Below are 20,637 nucleotides of genomic sequence, written 5' to 3' on the forward strand. Positions count from 1 at the left end.
TGCTTTAAAGTTCATATGGAACCAAAAAAGAGCCCGCATTGCCAAGACAATCCTAAGTCAAAAGAACAAAGCTGGAGGCATCACGCTACCTGACTTCAAACTATACTACAAGGCTACAGTAACCAAAACAGTCTGGTACTGGTACCAAAACAGAGATATAGAGCAATGGAACAGAACAGAGTCCTCAGAAATAACACCACACATCTACAGACATCTGATCTTTGACAAACCTGAGAGAAACAAGAAATGGGGAAAGGATTCCCTATTTAATAAATGGTGCTGAAAAAATTGGCTAGCCATAAGTAGAAAGCTGAAACTGGATCCTTTTCTTACTCCTTATACGAAAATTAATTCAAGATGGATTAGAGACTTAAACGTTAGACCTAATACCATAAAAACCCTAGAAGAAAACCTAGATAATACCATTCAGGACATAGGCATGGGCAAGGACTTCATATCTAAAACACCAAAAGCAACGGCAGCAAAAGCCAAAATTGACAAATGGGATCTAATTAAACTAAAGAGCTTCTGCACAGCATAAGAAACTACCATCAGAGTGAACAGGCAACCTACAGAATGGGAGAAAATTTTTGCAATCTACTCATCTGACAAAGGGCTAATATCCAGAACCTACAAAGAACTCAAACAAATTTACAAGAAAAAACAAACAACCCCATCAAAAATTGGGCAAAGGATATGAACAGACATTTCTCAAAAGAAGACATTCATACAGCCAACAGACACATGAAAAAATGCTCATCATCACTCGCCATCAGAGAAATGCAAATCAAAACCACAATGAGATACCATCTCACACCAGTTAGAATGGCAATCATTAAAAAGTCAGGAAACAACAGGTGCTGGAAAGGATGTGGAGAAATAGGAACACTTTTACACTGTTGGTGGGATTGTAAACTAGTTCAACCATTATGGAAAACAGTATGGCAATTCCTCAAGGATCTAGAACTAGATGTACCATATGACCCAGCCATCCCATTACTGGGTATATACCCAAAGGATCATAAATCATGCTGCTATAAAGACACATGCACACGTATGTTTATTGTGGCACTATTCACAATAGCAAAGACTTGGAATCAACCCAAATGTCAATCAGTGACAGACTGCATTAAGAAATTGTGGCACATATACACCACGGAATACTATGCAGCCATAAAAAAGGATGAGTTTGTGTCCTTTGTAGGGACATGGATGCAGCTGGAAACCATCATTCTTAGCAAACTATCACAAGAATAGAAAACCAAACACCACAGGTTCTCACTCATAGGTGGGAACTGAACAATGAGATCACTTGGACTTGGGAAGGGGAACATCACACACCAGGGTCCATCACGGGGAGGGGGGGAGGGGGGGAGGGAATGCATTGGGAGTTATGCCTGATGTAAATGACGAGTTGATGGATGCAGCACACCAACATGGCACAAGTATACATATGTAACAAACCTGCACGTTATGCACATGTACCCTAGAACTTAAAGTGTAATAATAATTAAAAAAAAAGAAAAAAATCACACAAAAAAATAAGCAAGTAGAACATCAAACTAAAAGTTTCTTCACAATAAAGGAAATAACAAAATGAAAAAGAAACACATAGAATGAGAGAAAATATTGGAAAACATATATCCAATAAGGGGTTAATATCCAAAATATACAAGAAATGTATACAACTCAATAGCAATAACAAACAAAATTACTCTATAAAAAATAGGCAAAGGGCATGTTTATTAGTTTGTTCTCGTGCTGCTATAAAGACTGGGTAATTTATAAAGGAACAAGGTTTAATTGACTCACAGTTCTGCATGGCTGAGGAGGCCTCAGTGAACTCACAATTATGGTGGAAAGGGAAGCAAACTTGTCCTTCTTCATGTGAGAGAGCAGGAGCGAGAAGAAAGAGAGCCGCCAAGTGAAGGGGGAAACCCCTTATAAAACCATCAGATCTCATGAGAACTCACTATCACGAGAACTCACTCACTATCACCTGAACAGTAGGAGGAAAACTGCCCCCTCATTATTCAATTATCTCCACCTGGTCCTGCCCTTGACAGGTGGGGATTATTACAATTCAAGGTGAGATTCAGGTGAGGACAAGAGCGAAATCACATCAACTTGAATAGACATCTTTTCAAAAAAGACATACAGATGGCCAAAATGTTAATGAAAATGAACCAACATTACTAAACTGATATCAGAGAAATGCAAATCAAAACCACAATGACATATCACTTCATACTCCTTAGAATGGCTATTATCAAAAAGTCAGATTGTAACAGGTGTTGGTGAGGATGTGAAGAAAAAGAAGCCCGTATATGTTGTTGGGGAGATGATAAATTGGTACAGAGTTATTGAAAACAGTTTGGAGGTTTCTCAAAAAATAAAAATAAAAATAGAACCACTATGTAATCCATCGATCCTACTTCTGAGTATACATCCAAAGAAAATAAAATCAATATGTTGAAGAGATTAAAAAAAAAAAGCTAGTAAATACTAAATGGTGACACATCATTAACTGAGTTACTTTTCTGATTCTCAATTTTCTCATCCATGAAATAGATATAGTAATTGGAGAAAAGATTTCTTGTGAGAACTCACTGAAAAACAAAGATAGAGCTTTTCATGTAGTATTTTACCAACAAACAAGAGGATCATTTTCCTTTTGAAAGAAGAAAAATATTGATGTAAGTTAACACTTAGTTATTAAACATAGTTTGGATGAGCTGTGAAAAGAATGACTGGATAGAATGCTTGCTATAGCTTGTGGTACAAATCCACTCTCACTTCTTTGATATAAGGATGGCAAAGAACATTAATGTTTGAAGCAAAAGAAAATTCTAAGATATCCAAGTTAGTTGTCTTAAGGAAATGGTGGTTTCTTCAGTGTTTTTGGAAAGTAAAAATTTTCCAAGAAGTACATGTAATTTTCTTTTGACTTTTAAGTTTTATTATAAAATCAGGGATATGGTCTATTAAACCAAAAAATTCATATGAATAAATAAAATGCATTCAAAAGGCAGCAAAAGATTCCTATGAATACATATATTTGTATTCAAAAGGCAGAAAATCTTCCAAAATCATGCATTAAAGGAGATCATTTTCTGCTCAAATATTTACATAAATCTGAAATTTGACATTGGTCCTGTAGAAGAGACTAATTCAACTAAATCCACGGTATCTTTATTGGCTTCCTACCATGAGTCAGGTACTTTAATACTTAATATAATATAACATATAGATGTAGGTATGATTAAGAAGTAGATGTAACTTCAAGGAATTCATGTATATTAAGGGGAAATAATTCCATTAATTGCATAAATGTCAAAAATATAAATTCTATAAACTTTCTAAATTTTATACTCAATGATGTTGCATAATTGAAATCTTAATGAAATAGAACTAACTATACAAATAATAAAATTAAAAAATATTAATTTTTATCAATTTACAATTGTTTGAAATAGTATAATGTGTATTTTTTCTATTTTCTGTTATAAGAATCAAATAAAACATAAACTTCCATAATGTTTTAAAAGTATGGTGAAATTTCAAACAACTTTATTACATTTTACATGGCATTAAAGATCTTTATTTTTAGCTCAACATGTAAAAACAAGAAAATCACAGAGCGAGAGTGACAGATATGTATGATACTATGAAATCATAAAAGGTAAGCACGTTTTTTTTTTGCCATCTTGGGTAATAACAGAATGCATTGGATAGGAAATAGCATTCTTTGAACTACACTGTGTATGATTAAAGAGAAATAATAGGAATGAGATACCTTAAACAGAGGAAATAAGTGTATTGAATCAAAGGCATGGACTTGCGTGGCATGACCAGTGAGAGACGAGAAGTTAATCATGATTAGGGTAGAGGAGAGAACTGGCAAGAGATAAAGGTGAAAAGATAAGTTAGGCCAAATATTAAGGAGTCTTCAATACCAAATTAAAGAGTTTCTATACAATTCTGCAGGAAACAGATTATAACAGAGGTTTGTGGGCACAGGAGCAGCATGGTTAAAATACTGTTTGGGAAGAATAATGTTGACAAAAGTGAGAAGAATGAGTGTAGGTTGGGAAATAACATTTAAGACTCTTATGGCAACATTCTAGGTGAGAGATTAAAAGGTGGCAGGAGGAAAAAGTTACCTACTGGACATTGGAAACATCTAATAATGTGTTAAAACAAACTCGTTAATTGTAATTATTATATTTAATGGCTTCTTAGAATCTTATTTGAGAAAAAAATGTAAAATGTATTTCACTCAAGAATCTATACTTCTTTTTAGAGGTAGCAAGTCAACCACTTATTTTTGTTAATCATTCACTGGTACCTCTCTATTGTCAGGAAAATTAAGTAATAACCTCTTCTTTCTCATTTATCTTTCATGATGTTCAACATATTATTTCTAGGTTTTCATTGTTTTCTTGATTTTTATGAGCCTATCTGTTATCGATGTACAATGTCTGTGTATCATGGCTCTCTCTAAATTGCATTTTATTATGCCAATTATAGTGGAAAATGAACTGGAGATGTCTTCAGGTTATCCTTTAGCAAAATTCAAAATATGAAAAAAGGAATGATAGAATAAGTATTCTAGTAAAGTAGCCAACAGAAGTAATAAATGCAACCATATAAGAAACAATTAAAATGTAAATTTATTTTAGGAAAAGAGTGGTAATATTAATATAGTGAGTTTTATTTTGTGTACTCTTTAGATTAGATCAACATATTAAATTCTACTCACAGTCATAAGAGGATGGGAAATTTCAAGATGGGAAAATTTCTGAGCTGAATTGGTTTAATGAAGATGTACAGAGTAAGTCTCAACTTTGAGATTATAGTCATACATTTTCTATAATAGCAAAGTATCACATTATTAATTTGTTACAGATATAACATGTCAAAATCATTCACTAGGAGCTACATAGATTATTTAATCATTATCCATTAAGGTAATTATATGATTAACTGGATTTTTAATCTGACAAGTTTGTAATAAGCCATGTAAACAGCAGCAATGAGGAAATTCTGTAGTCTACAAGTGCATTCATATTTGCAAAGCAAAAAGTAAGTTCCTCATCTTTCATGGCTTGTGCTGTTTTCTACATTCTGTTTTCTATAATAATTAAAAAAGAAAGAAAGATATTACATTGGTTTCTAGTTTTGATCTTCTAAATAATTGGAAAGTATACAATGGTTTTAATCAGGAGTAAAATCATATTTGTAATTTGGGAAGATTGTAATGTTGACAAATCTGTATTAGGAGGGGTTAGACTAAAGTATAGGGATACTTTAAGAGGCTATTTCAATGAAGGAGGAAGAAAGGGCTAAGGAGCTGATACGAATTTAGAAATTGGAAATTTTTTAAAGGGAGATCACTATAACTTGCTGTTTTATGAGCCGCATGGGTTAAAGGCTAACCTCCACAACAGTACCACTAACAGGGTTTACAGGTCGTGCAGATTTAGTGGAAGCATAGTATATTATTTGACTTAAAGATTTCCACAAAAATTACAAAAATAAAGGATAAGATATGATATTGAGCTTCACCAATCAAAGGTATAATATGTGGACCAGCAGCATTAGAGTCCCCTGGGCGTTTATTAGAACTGTAGAATCTCAAGTTCCACCCTAGAAACACTGAAATGGAATCTGAATTTTACAAGAATTCTAGGCCCTTCATATTTGGGAAGCATTATTATAGAGAGTGTGTTCATATTGCTATAGAGGGACGTGGCAGATATGAACCAGGTGGTCACTACAGTTCTTCCTTGACCACAGATTTTGAAGAAACCTAATAATGTCCAAGGGCTTGAATTGCACGAGAGTTCATCATTACTAATTCGCAGGAAGAGTACGCTTTTGACACATTTTTTACCTATCTATGACAAAATAAAAGTAACTTTTATAAAATGAATATATTTACTTTTTTGGTGTTAAAATGAGTGGCTTAATTATGTTTTATAATCGCTATATTAATAATTTTGTTTGCCCAAAAATAAGTTGGTAATCTTAAAAAGGTAAAAGATAAATTGTGCAATATGATACCTATTTTTGGTAAAAATAAACTGTATGTTTTATATTTACAGAATCATGTTTGACTAAGATGTTGTAAATGAACTTCTTGTAACAAAAAATCATTCAAACACAATTACTGAGCATCACTGGGTTGAAGAGAGGTTGGGTATTTCACAATCTTCTTTTTTTTATACTTTATGTTCTAGGGTACATGTGCACAACGTGTAGGTTTGTTACATATGTATACATGCGCCATGTTGGTGTGCTGCACCCATTAACTCATCATTTACATGAGCTATATCTCCTAATGCTATCCCTCCCCCATCCCTCCACCCCACAACATGCCCCAGTGTGTGATGTTCCCCTTCCTGTGTCCAAGTGTTCTCATTGTTCAATTCCCACCTATGAGTGAGAACATGCGGTGTTTGGTTTTCTGTTCTTGTGATAGTTTGCTGAGAATGATGGTTTCCAGCTGCATCCATGTCCCTACAAAGAACACGAACTCATCCTTTTTTATGGCTTCATAGTATTCCATGGTGTATATGTGCCATATTTTCTTAATCCAGTCTGTCATTGATGGACATTTGGGTTGATTCCAAGTCTTTGCTATTGTGAATAGTGCCACAATAAACACACGCATGCATGTGTCTTTATAGCAGCATGATTTACAATCCTTTGAGTATATACCCAGTAATGGGATTCTTACACACCAATAACAGACAGAGAGCCAAATCATGAGTGAACTCCCATTCACAGTTGCTTCAAAGAGAATAATTTACCTAGGAATCCAACTTACAAGGGATGTGAAGGACCTCTTTAAGGAGAACTACAAACCACTGCTCAATGAAATAAAAGAGGACACAAACAAATGGAAGAAAATCCCATGCTCATGGATAGGAGGAATCAATATCGTGAAAATGGCCATACTGCCCAAGGTAAATTATAGATTCAATGCCATCCCCATTAAGCTACCAATGACTTTCTTCACAATCTTCTTAATAAATGATCAATGACCTCAAACCTATGTAAGTCTAAAACAAGGCTCTGAGTTGCTGCTAAAATGACCAATTAGAAAATCTGAATTACGGTAACGAAGATGCAAAACATAGGTACAAAAACTGAATGTGAGAAACTGAGTGACTTGCCCGCTTATCCAAGACCCTTAAGAGGTCTGTAGTTATCTGAAGTTAATCGTGGTCTCTGGTTATCGGTAAAGGCATAAATCAGCTCTCTTTAAGATAACTTTCCTAAATTAGGCACAAGTGATTTTTCAGATTAAGATTCAGCAGAAAGCTCATAATTTAAGATAAAAGTAACAAAGCAAGAGCTGGTATGTAGAGAATTAATAAACAAGAAATGTAGTCACCATAACAACTGTAGTTATTGAAATTTTCAGAATGAGAATATAGCAAAATTTTCTATGAAATATAAAACGAAAGAAAATTGAATATAAGATAAATATATAATAAAAAACTATCTGAAAAGAGATTTGGGGAAAAATTAGAATTTCTACATATGAAAAATACAACTATTAAAAGCATACTAAATGTTAACCTGATGATTAAATACAGTTGAGAAGATAATTCATGAGATGGACAATACAGTTGAACAAATTAACCCCAAAAATAAAGAAATTAAAGTATACACATAAAAAATCTGGACAATATCAAATAAGATAGAATGAGAAGGTTGAGCGTTCATCTAATAAGAAGCTCATAGGAAGAGACAGAATGAATGAGATACACTATTCAAAGACATAATGAGTACAGATTTTTCAAAAATTTTCTTGGAATTTTAATGAATATCAAGCAGAATAAAACAAATAAAATCTTATGTGAACATATTTTGGTGAAATTTCTAAAAAAACAAATGCAAAGACAATAACTTAAAAGACCCAGATAAGAATGTTGAGAGTGATAAACTTACTATAACTAGATATATAGATGATAGATAGATAGATAGATAGATAGATAGATAGATACGGATGATAGAATGGAATGATATTTTAGAGATTTTAGAAATGTTCAAAAATGTTAAGTAAAAATCACTGCCAACATAATATTGTGAACTCGAGAAAATACAAGAGTGAAAAAGCAGACTTTTACAGATAAAGGAGAGAAAGAGAAAGATTACTGAAAATAGTTATTCAAAGAATTTATACAAAATGCTCTATAAGGAGAAAAATCCAGAAATATAGTCTTAATTACAGAAAAGAATATAAATAAATGCAACCTTAAATATGAACATGCATAAATACTACATTCTTTCTTGCGAAGAGAAAAAATGACTAATTTTCTTAGAGGTTTTCGGTTTTGGGTTTTACATTTAAATATTTAATCCATCTAGAGTTAAATTTTTACATGGTTTAAAGAAGGGGTTCAGTTTCAGTCTTCTTCATATAGCTAGACAGTTATCCCAGCATACCATTTATTGAATAGGGAATCCTTTACCCATTGCTTGTTTTTGTCAGGTTTGTTGAAGATCAGAAAATTGTAGGTGTGCAGTCTTATTTCTGGGTGCTCTATTCTGTTCCATTGGTCAATGTGTCTGTTTTTGTATCAGTACCATGCTGTTTGGGTCACTGTAGCCCTGGAGTATAGCTTGAAGGAGGCCATTATCCCTAACACAGGAACAGAAAACCAAGTATTGCATGTTATCACTAATGAATGGGAGCTTAATGAGGGGAACACATGGACACATAGAAGGGAATAACAGAACCTCGGCCTTTCAGAGGGAGGAAGGAGGGAGAGGATCAGGAAAAATAACTGATGGGTACTAGGCTTAATGTGTGGGTAATGAAATAATCTGTACAACAAACTCCCATGAAACAAGTTTAAGTATGAAACAAACCTGCATTGTACCCCTAAACTTAAAATTATAAACAAATAAACAAAAACAAATGATTGAAAAAGAAAAAAAATACTCAGTATAAATAAACGAATAGGTGTTTTTAAGGAATGAGATTTTCTGTGCTTTTTTCCATCTTTACATTTGTTATTATTTAAATATTTCCCAATGAACATGCATTACTTGTGTAACAAATGTAACTATTGTTCAAAAGTAAACACTAATTATTCACATTTAGTTGACTATGTTTTCAAGCTAACCCAGAGTTTAAGTTAATTTTGATAAATGATCATTGAAAGGGAAAATCACAGAAACTTTTTTCTCTCCTCTTTTCTACTGTGAGAGTGTGCAGTATTTTTCACACATACACACACATCATATTTGAATTCCTCTAAATGTTAAGCAAACTATTGCTCTAAAATTATTGATAATAAATGCATCAATCTGTGTATTTGCCAATATGTATAGTGTATAATTTTAAAATAATTTCTATATTTTATTCATGTGAAATTTCTTGATTCAGTTTAAACTTTGTTTCATGAAATATGATTCACATCCTCCCTTTTAACTACAATCATCTGTATGAGCGACAATGCATGTAAGCTTAATGAGAAGTGAGTATGCACCCGTACCTGTAGGGGTCAGTTATTATTTGCTATTGTACTCTTTTACCCAATAAACAATAATTTTGTCTAGGAAGGCACACTGAAAATTTATAAAATTTCTACTGAAAAGTGTCTATTTTACTTATATCACCATTTTGGATTTTCTTTGTTCTTTTTCTTTACAATGAATAACAAAAAAATTACAATCAAGGCACATGATATTTTTTGTTTGTTTGTTTTTTGAAATTATTTTTTCCCCACCTCCAGTGTTTACATTAACTCAGACATAAGCACAGATATATACAGCCATAGCTGGTTTTGAGCTGGGCAGGGTGTCTACCCTGTCCATCTCCTTCATCTAGAATTCGCATTTTGTCATACAACCGTCATCATCTTTGTTCCGTTAATAGTTTGAAGGAGATAATGTCACAAGATTTCAGAATCAAGCTACTTTGTCAGTCTTCCTTTATATTACACATTGGCCTTCTTTCGGAAACAGAGTATTAAAATAATAACAAGACAGCAAAAACCTTTCCTTTATCCAGTAATAGACTTGATAGTTTCTATAATGAAGGGAATCTTTTCAGAGGAAAAAATATGAGGTCATGCTACCAACCAAAATAGCTATTAAATAAATATATGTCTATATAAAATACAATTTCAAATTATGTGTTCTGGGGAAATGCTGAGTTTTCAACAGTTTTAAAGTTAAATGGCCAGGTGTATAATAAAAATGTGTCAATTGAATACTCAATACAATTTTAGGTCGTGAAAATTATGTTATAACTGTGGCAACTACAAATAAATTTTCTACAAGTTAAACAGAACAATGATACTCCTTATGTTCCAATTAGTAGTGCTGTGAAAAAGAGAAAGGTTTCTAGTGCAACTGAAAATGCTGAAAACATTTCAAAAATATTGTTTGTTTTATTCAGTTTGTTATAGCATTAATACATTTTGCTATTACCCAACTTCTCTAAAGTACTTTAAAAATTTCTATTTTATTATTTTAAAAATATTGTAACATCTTCTAGTCTCAAGTATAAATTAGTATAAATTATATGTCAGAAAGCATTAAGTCTGTCTCTCACTCTGTGTCTATGTGCATAAGTATGTGTAGATTTCATTCCATCTCACTATGCTACACAGATACAAGAACATGTATACATTGACAGAAAGAGAAAAGCACATTCCTTCATGTACAATTAAATGACTGGCTATACTCCCTTGGAAGGGTGACTTGCTAGCATTTCCAAGGTGAGATTTACAGAACTGGAATGATTTAATGTATAAAGTACATTTCCTGGGAAAATTCAGTTAATTCTAATATTCTCAAAATCCTTCTTTCTCAGACTTTACATGTAGATTGTTTCATGTTGCCAGTTTTTTAAATAAAACAATAAAAATTAACTAACTGCAAATAAAATATATATTAAAGATTGTCGGGTAACTTGTATACTAATATGTGTTGCAGTTCTTATTTTTCAAACAAAACATATTTAGGCTCAAACATACCTGATATTAAATTTTAAAACATATATTACCTCTAAAAACAAAACAAAAACAAATTTCAAATATATCAACAGCATCATATATAAAATATCTCAGCTTTCAAAGACTATTTTGATAATTCCCCATTTTAAAAGTAGCCCATAAGCCTTTGTTTTGGGATTTTTTGTATTTGTTTTTTTTAAGAAAATAGAATTTAATATTGCCCAGTCAGCTTATGATTATCAAATGAAGCTTGATTGTATATTTTAGAGTCTTAATAGACATAATGATTAATTATTCTTCAGGAAAACCCAAAGGAAATATACATGTTTACCTTTATTTATTTCTGAACCCCTGTTAACATTGCACAAAGAATATGAAGTAAAATATTGTAAAATAAATTTCAAAATTGGGGCAATACAATGCCATCAGAGGAGGGAGGGCTGTGTAATTAGAAACTTGGAAAGTAAAAGAACAAGTGGCAATTGACTTAGTTGATTAAAGGAACTAAATGCAAAGCTAGCAATTGGGGAACTACGAAGAGACATGCTGATTCATGCAGTAATATAAGGGGGAGTTTCAAGTATTAGAGACCAAAGTGTCTCTGAAGTTTGTAAAAATATCAAAATGATTGATTGTAAGTCTTTTAAGGAGAAGTCAAAACAACTTATCCTCCCTCACCTAACAGCAAAGAGAGGTAACGAATTTCTTCCCAGCCCCTGAGAAGATGGTGTCTGTCTGGGCTCTGAAATGGGAAACCACCTGAAGCTAGAAATAAGCTGCCTCAGTGGAAAAGGATTCAAGTCTATAAATCTCATAAGAAAATCTTCAACTCTCTTTCCATTTCCTTGACTTCTGAATTCTGGGAAAGACATAAGGCTCACACTAGAAATTATTTTTTTGTTGTTGTTTGAAAACTAATAGTCACAAAGGAAAATTCCTACATATATTAGCATTTGTGGATATCTCAAAATATGGCCACATCCATTCCTGGTAATAACAAATGAAGCCCATTAGTTGGTAAGCCCAGCATTGTGAACACAGTCATAATATGTCATTATAGTCAGCACACTATTGACTCACTCCTACATATAAGTAGATATCCAAAGTTCACTAGACATTTCAGTTATTTTTCTAAAGTGACAGGTAAAAAACAGTAAATCATAAAATAAAAACATACATAATTAATTTCTTCTTAGAAGAGACAATGTAGGGAGCAATAATTTATCTCAAAGAAATAAGGGATATACTACCTTTATGAAAAATGAACAAGAAGCTATAAAGTGCTTCATAAATTAGCTGTCAGAAGCTGATAGAAAGCCAACCAAAAAGATAACAATGAAAGTTTTATATTTTACTTATAGAGTTATAGAATGAAGAGAGAGTCATATGACAGAAAACAAGATGAATTGAGGAGGAAGACAGTGGTTCAAACAAACCAAAACAGAGACAGGTACAAAAGTATAGACAGCTCTTTCAAATTAGTAGGTAAGAAGTAGAGTTCAGCAGTAATGTTGACACCTCTGGAAGAGATATGACTTATTAAAAAATCAAGCATATATATCATATATATGTATATAAATATAAACTTTGAAAATAGTATTTGAACTTGATCCTTAAAACAAACTGATAAAATTAGAAAAAGACGTTTTTCCTTTACAATAGACTGAAAAAGAGTTCAACAAGAAACAAACATAGTGTCATTCAAGTTGTATTATGACAATGCATTTTGAATCCAAGTTTTCATATGCAAAAGTTTTAAAATATGGCCAGAAAATACTTTGACATTTTTTACCATTGAAATGTGATGTTTTTACTAACTCCTCTTGAATCTGATATCTTTAACTATTGGATATGAAATACAGAAGTGACGCTCTATTACAACTGTAATAAACTACTACAGCCCACAAAATCTGAAATAAGCAGCAAGAAATACTGAAGAACACTTTAAAAATTTAAATAACTATGTTGAAAGTTTCAGGCAACAAATTTTGATATGTGCACACAATTTGGTCAAAATCACACTGAAACTTGCAGTATTAAGACAGCTCCAGGCCATTTGTAGACGAACCCTAATTTCTCTTTTCTGTCTTCCTCTATTCCCTGTTGCATTTCTTAGAACCTATATCTGAAAAGTTCTAGCTCATTGAGCATATGTGTAAATGTGTGTGTCTGTGTGATGCTTTTTTATTTTAAATAATTATGCTAGAAAAAGTATTATTTTATGACTATATTTATAAAACATACTAGCACTGAATAAGTTTTGCTAATGTGAGGAACATTTAATTATTATTTTATATGGTGCAGTTTCAATGAGATGCAGTAGCTCATTGAGAATGCTACTGTGGATAAAATTTATAAATTGACAGGGAAAATTTTAACAAGTGTACAGATGTCAGCACTTTCTTTTTAACTGTTAAGTCTTTGTATGCCATGTGCTTTCTGTCTATATTCCAATGTAATAAAAAGGATTTTCTTAAAATATTCACTAGAGTGAAGTAAAATTTAAATTATTTGTCATGGACTATCTGAATAATTGCTTTAGTGTTTTGGACCATCTTATCGATACTGGAAGAACCAACTAGCCTAATTGTTATTTGTTAATAAACTTTCTTCAAAAATTATTAATTTTTTCTCAATATGGCATAAATAAAATAAATGCTTGTTGAACTGTCAAATGTCAGGATTTAGTTCCTGAGAAACTTAGGGAAAATGTAGGTTAAAATGTCATAAGGTCAACGTTGTATGTTCTGATAACGTTCCTTCTTCATTCTTTGTTGATGGGTGACAAATCAGATTTGAGGCTAAAACTGTTGTTTCTATTGTGGTTATTCATTAAAAAATAGACCCCTGTATATTTCAGAGTCCATTTATCTTTGTCTCACTCCAAAAAATGGGTAAGACACATGAAGAAGCAGTTTAAACTGACCCCAAACATAACAGAGTTCTGATCATTGTTCATAATAAGAGAAACACAAGTTAAAACCACTTCAGATACAATTTCTTAACCATTAGAGAAAAATCCAAAAGTTAAACAAAATACTCCAGGGTCGTTGTTAGAAGATGATAGGGTACTAATTCATTATTTTGATAACATGTAAATCAAAGGAAATAATGATATATCTTGCTTTTCATTTTTCCCCTTATTTTTAACCAGCTTTATTGAGGTAAAGTTGAAACTAATCTACACACATGTACTGTGTAGAATTAGTTAACTTCACCATCAAGACAATGAAGATATTCACAGCCTTTAACAGATTTGGATGCCCCTTGGTAATCCCTTCTATCTGTCCATATTCTCCAACCTCCCCAAATTCCAGATAAACACTTATCTACTTTCTATGACTATGTAATAGTTTGCTTTGATGTTTGTATCAAAATAGAAACAAAGGTATTGATCACTGGTTATGTTCACTGTTATTTGTTTGTTTGTTTTGTTTTGTTTTTGAGACAGAGTATCGCTGTCTGGAGTGCAGTGGCAAGATCATACCTCATTGTAACCTGGAACTCCTAGACTCAAGTGGTCCTCCTGCCTCAGCCTTGAGTTACCACTACTACAGGCGTGTGCCACCATGTCCAGCTAATTTATTATTATCATTTGTTTAAAGATGGAGCCTCACTATATTGTCCAAGCTGTTCTGAAACTCCTGGTAGCAAATGATCCTCTTGTCTTGGCATTCCAAAACCCCGGGGTCACAGGTATAAACCACCACAACTGACTCTTCGTTTTTAAAGATGAAAGTAATTAGAGTAGCAGTTTTTAAAGTCTGGTTCCTGTACCAACAGCATAAGCATCGCTTGGAAACTTGCTGTCAATACAGATTCTTAAGACTCACACCAAATTTACGGAATTAGAAATTCTACTATAATTTGGGCTGATCTAGATTAGAAATATCTGTCAATATCAATTCCATTCAGATTATTTTTAAAGTGGTAGGTATTGCATATTTAATCCTGTTTTTTCTTATTTGAATTACATTTTAAGCTAACAGTGATAGAGAAGTTGATCATCATATAAATATTTTAACCATCAAATAAAGAGTAATAGGATTAGAATTTCATCATTTTGCAACCCATAATGAAACACGTGTAATAAGCAATTGTCATCAATTTAAAAAGGAAATGTTAAGACCACAAAGTGAGATAAATAAAGATCCTGGCACTCTTGTAAAATAGAAAACAACATGTATAAAGTATTCAACAATATCCAGAATTAGACATATTACTTATATATACTTATAAGTGCAGAATAAACTACTTATTGGATTTAAATGACCGTAAACAATTATCAGGTCTCATGAAGCTAAGAGTTATGTCAGACAGGGCACTGCACACACTTTTTGTTTCTGCTCCACAGCATCTGGGTCCTCAGGAGGAAGATTTGAAGGATGGGGCTGAAAGTATCTGAAGGTTTATGTATTCACATGTCTAGTGGTTGATATTGGCTGTTAGCTGAGGCTCTAGGTGGGCTGTCAACCAAAATATCTACATGCTGGCATTCCCATGTGTCTTGTCCTCCGCCAAACATGATGATGGTGGTTGGGTTCCAACATCAATATTTGGGGAAAAAGAGCAGGAGAGTCAGGTCAAAATGGTATCGTTTTTGAACTAGTCATGGACATTGCATACCATCACATTTACTATGCTGCATTAGTCGGGACGGTCACAACCCTTGCCCAAATCTAATGGGAGAAACAAACTACACTCACAGTGAGATGGCAAAACATCGTAAAATGGGTGTACGGAATGGCGTAAACACATAGGTGTGGCTGGTTTGGGAACATCTAATTTACTTAAGTGACAAAACTCTAATAGGAGAAATGAGATTTTCCAATCCCTTCCACAAGCAAATTTGAAGAAAAAAAGAAGAAAAGAGATGGAGGGGAAACTCCCAAATCAAGGATAACTTAAGAGGTGTATCAATTAATTGTGATGTATAGACCTTCTTCGAATTTTGATTAAAACAAGCTGCATCAAAAGTTGGAGAAAATTGGGGTAATTTGAAGGCAGAATATATGAAGATGTTAAGAAATTGTTATTTTTGTTTAGTAATAGCATTAGGTTTTTTTTGTTTGTTTGTTTTTGAAAGTCTGTAACTTAGTTATATACTAGATTATAAATGAATAACATAATTTGTGGTCTGCAATTTGATTGAAAATAATCTGTGACTGAAAGAATTTGGGTATATCAATGTGATTAAGTGAGACCACAATTTAATAATTGCTAATTTTTGAATTGGGTTAATGGGTGCCTAAGAATACAATATACTGTTCATATTCTATGTACTATACAACTACATATTACTCATATAAATATAACATATGGTATGTACTTTTGTCTACACGTTAGAAACATTCCATTATACCAAGTTTAATGAGCAAGATAAAGTCTAGGAGTAGTCTAAGAGAATTTTATTACCTTCCTACCTTGAAAAGTTTATGAATCCTTAAATATTAACCAGAATTAAAGATCAGATAAGTGGCAATTGCTTTCAGAAGTCTGATCATCATTCGGTGTTTACAATCCTGAATAAATAAATTTCTGAGATGAAGGTGATGTCAATATCAATCACAATCTATTTGTGATTGTAAGTTTTCTGGTTTTGTTGTAAAATGATAATGGTATAAGAAGCCTCTTGGCTTGATTGGAGAAAATAAAGTATAAAATGTTTTACATATCAAGCCATTGATTTCTTTTTTAAAAAAGCATGCCTAATGAATATCTGTACTGTGCTATGCATGTGGGTTTTCACTACTGTAAGAGTATACTGTAATTTAGCTGGGTGCGGTGGCTCATGCCTGTAATCCTATCACTTTGGGAGGCTGAGGCAGGCAGATCACTTGAGGTCAGGAGTTCCAGACCAACCTGGCCAACAAGGTGAAACCCCATCTCTAGTAATAATACGAAAATTAGCCAGGCATGGTGGTGGGTTCCTGTAGTCCCAGCTACTCAGGAGGCTGAGGCAGAAGAATCGCTTGAATCTGGGAGGCAGAGGTTTCAGTAAGTCAAGATCATGCCAATGCACTCCAGCCTGGGTGAACGAATGAGACTGTGTCTCAAAAAACAAACAAAAAAAAACAGAGTGTACTGTAATTTATTTCTATTTCTTCTACACACACATACACAGAAAATCAGTGACTATGATGGTCCCACCATGTCCAAGGTTTCAATTTATTTCCATGATTTCAGTTAACCTCCATCATGCTCCAAAAGTATTAAATGAAAAATTCCAGAAATAAACAATTCTTAAGTTTTAAATTGTACAAAGTTCAGAATAGTATGAAGAAATCTCTTGCAGTGCGGCTCTGTCCTGCTGAGATGTGAATCTTCTCTTGGTACAGTGTATCCGGACTCTATGTACTACCTGCCTGTTAGTCACTTAGTAGCCATCTCAGTGATCAGAGATGATGATCAAATTGAGTGTCATAATCTCACCGTACTTGTGTTCAGTGACCCTTATTTTTTTAACTGTGTGTGTATATATATATATATATATGTATTAAGAGATCGTGTTTTTTGCATGTTGCCCAGGCTAGTCTCAAACTCCTAGGCTCAAGCAATCCTTTTGCCTCAGCCTCCAGAGTAGCTGGGATTACAGGCGCATGCCACTAGTCCCCAGATAGGTAACCCTTCCTTAACAATGGTCCCAAAACACAAGAATAGTAATGCTGGCAATACAGATATGCTAAAGAGAAACTATTAAGTGCTTCCTTTGTTATAGGACCAACAGGTTCCTAAGTCTGCTGCATAGTAACCATCCAATTCCATTGAGATAGCAGGATTTGCAGCAGATTAATGATTGCAGGGCACCCTCAAATCTATCTCCCTGAGGTATTCTGGGCTGGATTTGTTAAAAGGGTCAAGGAGAGTGAGAGGCTGGAAAATTGGGGTCGTTGATTGGTTGGGGTAAGGGGGATGAAATCATCTAGATGTGGTCACTGCATTGTTTGCTATGTCAACTCCTCATGGGATCCTTATGATCAGCCACAGCTGAGTGCAACACTGGGTAAGCATAATAATAGTCAGGTGTGTATGTCTGGCTTGATCACCGCCATGTGCAATGTGCCTAGCACTGTACCCAGCCATAGCAGTCATCCACATTTTATGACTGGAGGCATTTCTGAATATAGTGAACAAATTTCTGAATATAGTGTCCTCATTATTTAAAGCATTTGCTGACAAGTCATTCTTATTTATGCATAGCTTTTTTTGGAGGTAATTATAGTCCTCATTTTAAAAGGGACAAGAATATAACCTTCCACCTGCTCAAAAACATTACTCTAGAAGCTCTCCATAGTTGTCAAATTGCAAGACTATAACTAATCAATTTCCTTCTTAGTTGTATCTTTTCCTCTAGATGACCTTTTATCAAATTAAAAAAAAATACAACACGGGAATTGACATAGAGATTTTAAAAAAGCATTCTTAATACTATTTATTATTTTGGACAATGGAAAGCAGACTCTTAGGAATGTTAATTCTGTAAACAAATATGTGCATATCAAGCTCAAGAATTTTGAGAGTAGAGGGATCTAGTGATAATAATAGTAGAGTATGAGATGCATTTCTGGGTGGAAAATCACAAATAGGGAGTGAGAGGTGGGAAAATGTATAGCTGCGATCATGGGGACATAACTGAGAGGGTAGAATAAATGCTACAGTAAAGTGTGTATAATGATGATGATGATGATGATGTTCTATACTTCATAAATTTGACTGAGGCTGAACTTGAAACAAAATTAAAGTTGATTGATGCCAGGAAGTTCTCTCAGAACTTTTGTTCATTTGTTTAATGCTATAAACCATACCAAAAATCACTAGGAAAAATTAAGTTAAGTATGAACTATTATCATTAATCATATCTGAACACTGTCATCATTCACTGTTTGTTGATTTGCTAAACTTTCTTTTACCCTTAGTTGCTTCAAGAGTTATCTTCCTCACTTAATCCAAGATAAGAAAATTGTGTAACAATGGAAAAGAAAAGCTAATCAACATCGATGAAAGAGGATTCGATCTTGCCAGTGCCCCTTATCCATGATATGTCCTTGAAAAATCCTTTAATATATTTGAATCATGGATATGATATTATAAATAGAACCCTTTATTGCATGGGATTATTTGAAATAATGCAAGTTTAATTGAATACATGTTTTATACATTATAAAACATTATACAAACTTGCAAACTGTTAGTATTATCATTGACCATTTTTATACTTGGTATGCTTAGTTCAGATTAGATATTTGTTTATATTAATCTTCCAAAATACACATCATATTATAATCTTCTACTCCTTTCAATTATATAGGGATATTTTTGTCATTCTCAAATTCAAAAGGCAAAATTTTCTCCAAGTTAGTTGGAAACTATTTGTTCAAGCCCTCTTATAGAGAAAGTAACCCATTTCCCCTGGAATGCATGCTCACTAGGTTAAATCAAAATTAGATGCCTTGACTTCCTGACTGTTAACATACATACAACTCTGTGTTTAAAACAGAAAACCAACAAAAAAATAAGAGTAATCATACCATTAAACTCATAAAACTCAAAATAATAAAAGCAGACTTTTTTTTAAACAATGGCCGGTTGATAGAAGTTTCCCTAATTACAGAGAAAGTCTAAGAATGACTACCTTGGGGATCAGCAGTACAAAGAGAAAACTCACCAGCAGGAAGCAAAAGAACCCAAGGAGCAAACATTTCGACAGATAAAATACTTTGTATACTGGACTTTTTTGAGAGATTTGTCTATCTTTCCGATCTTAGCTCTATTAAATACATGCCCTGGGCAACTTTACTAGTTAAACGAGAAAACAAAAATTAGACATTTCCAACTGTCTCTGTCCCCTTTTCCAGCCCCCACTGTGCTTCAACTAATGTAAAAATGCTTTTGGTATATAATTTTGCTGTGAAATAGTTACTCAGTAAAATGGCATAGATTCATTTTAATGAGATCTTTAAAACAGACGGGGATATTTTAGTTGCCTTCAAACCTTTTGCTTGAACAATTCACTTTGTAATTAGTGGTGTGGTAAAAATTTCCTTTAAAATGGGTAGGAATTGAATGCATTTTCAGGCTGTCATGAGAAAATCTGTGAAACACAAGTGATCCATGAGACAATATATTTTTTTAACACTTATTTTTCTTTACAGTGGGCAATTTAAAAGGCCATGAGTAATTTTCCATTTTTCATCATGTTGTTTACTCCCTGGAGTTTCATTAAAAGGGTAAACAATTGGATAAATACTATTGAAGTGGAGGAGGTGGTCTTTAAAAATAATTTCCTTTTATGTCTGCCCCTCTGATTTTCTTTCATTATAAAAAAGCTCTTTGCAATTTTATTGCTATGTATCTTTTTGTGTTTATTTATATTTCCCACCATTATTTTTCTAGCCAAACTTGCACAGAGTAATATAATTCTTATAGCAAAAATTTCTTTCTCTACTTAGATGTACAAGATATTCTCTGCAATATTTAACAGCAAAAAAAAAAGAAGCTAATTTTTTAAAAATCAATCTCCTTCATAAACCATCAAAAATGAAATCTTCCTGACAAAGGTTTAAATACTTTAACACATGCTATTAAAAATGACCTATAACATTTTCCTTCATATAGAAATATTTGTCGCTTAGGAACCAACATATTTACATGAATT

Source organism: Trachypithecus francoisi, unplaced genomic scaffold, assembly GCF_009764315.1.
Source record: "Trachypithecus francoisi isolate TF-2019V2 unplaced genomic scaffold, Tfra_2.0 Lachesis_group7, whole genome shotgun sequence".
Lineage (NCBI taxonomy): Eukaryota > Metazoa > Chordata > Mammalia > Primates > Cercopithecidae > Trachypithecus > Trachypithecus francoisi.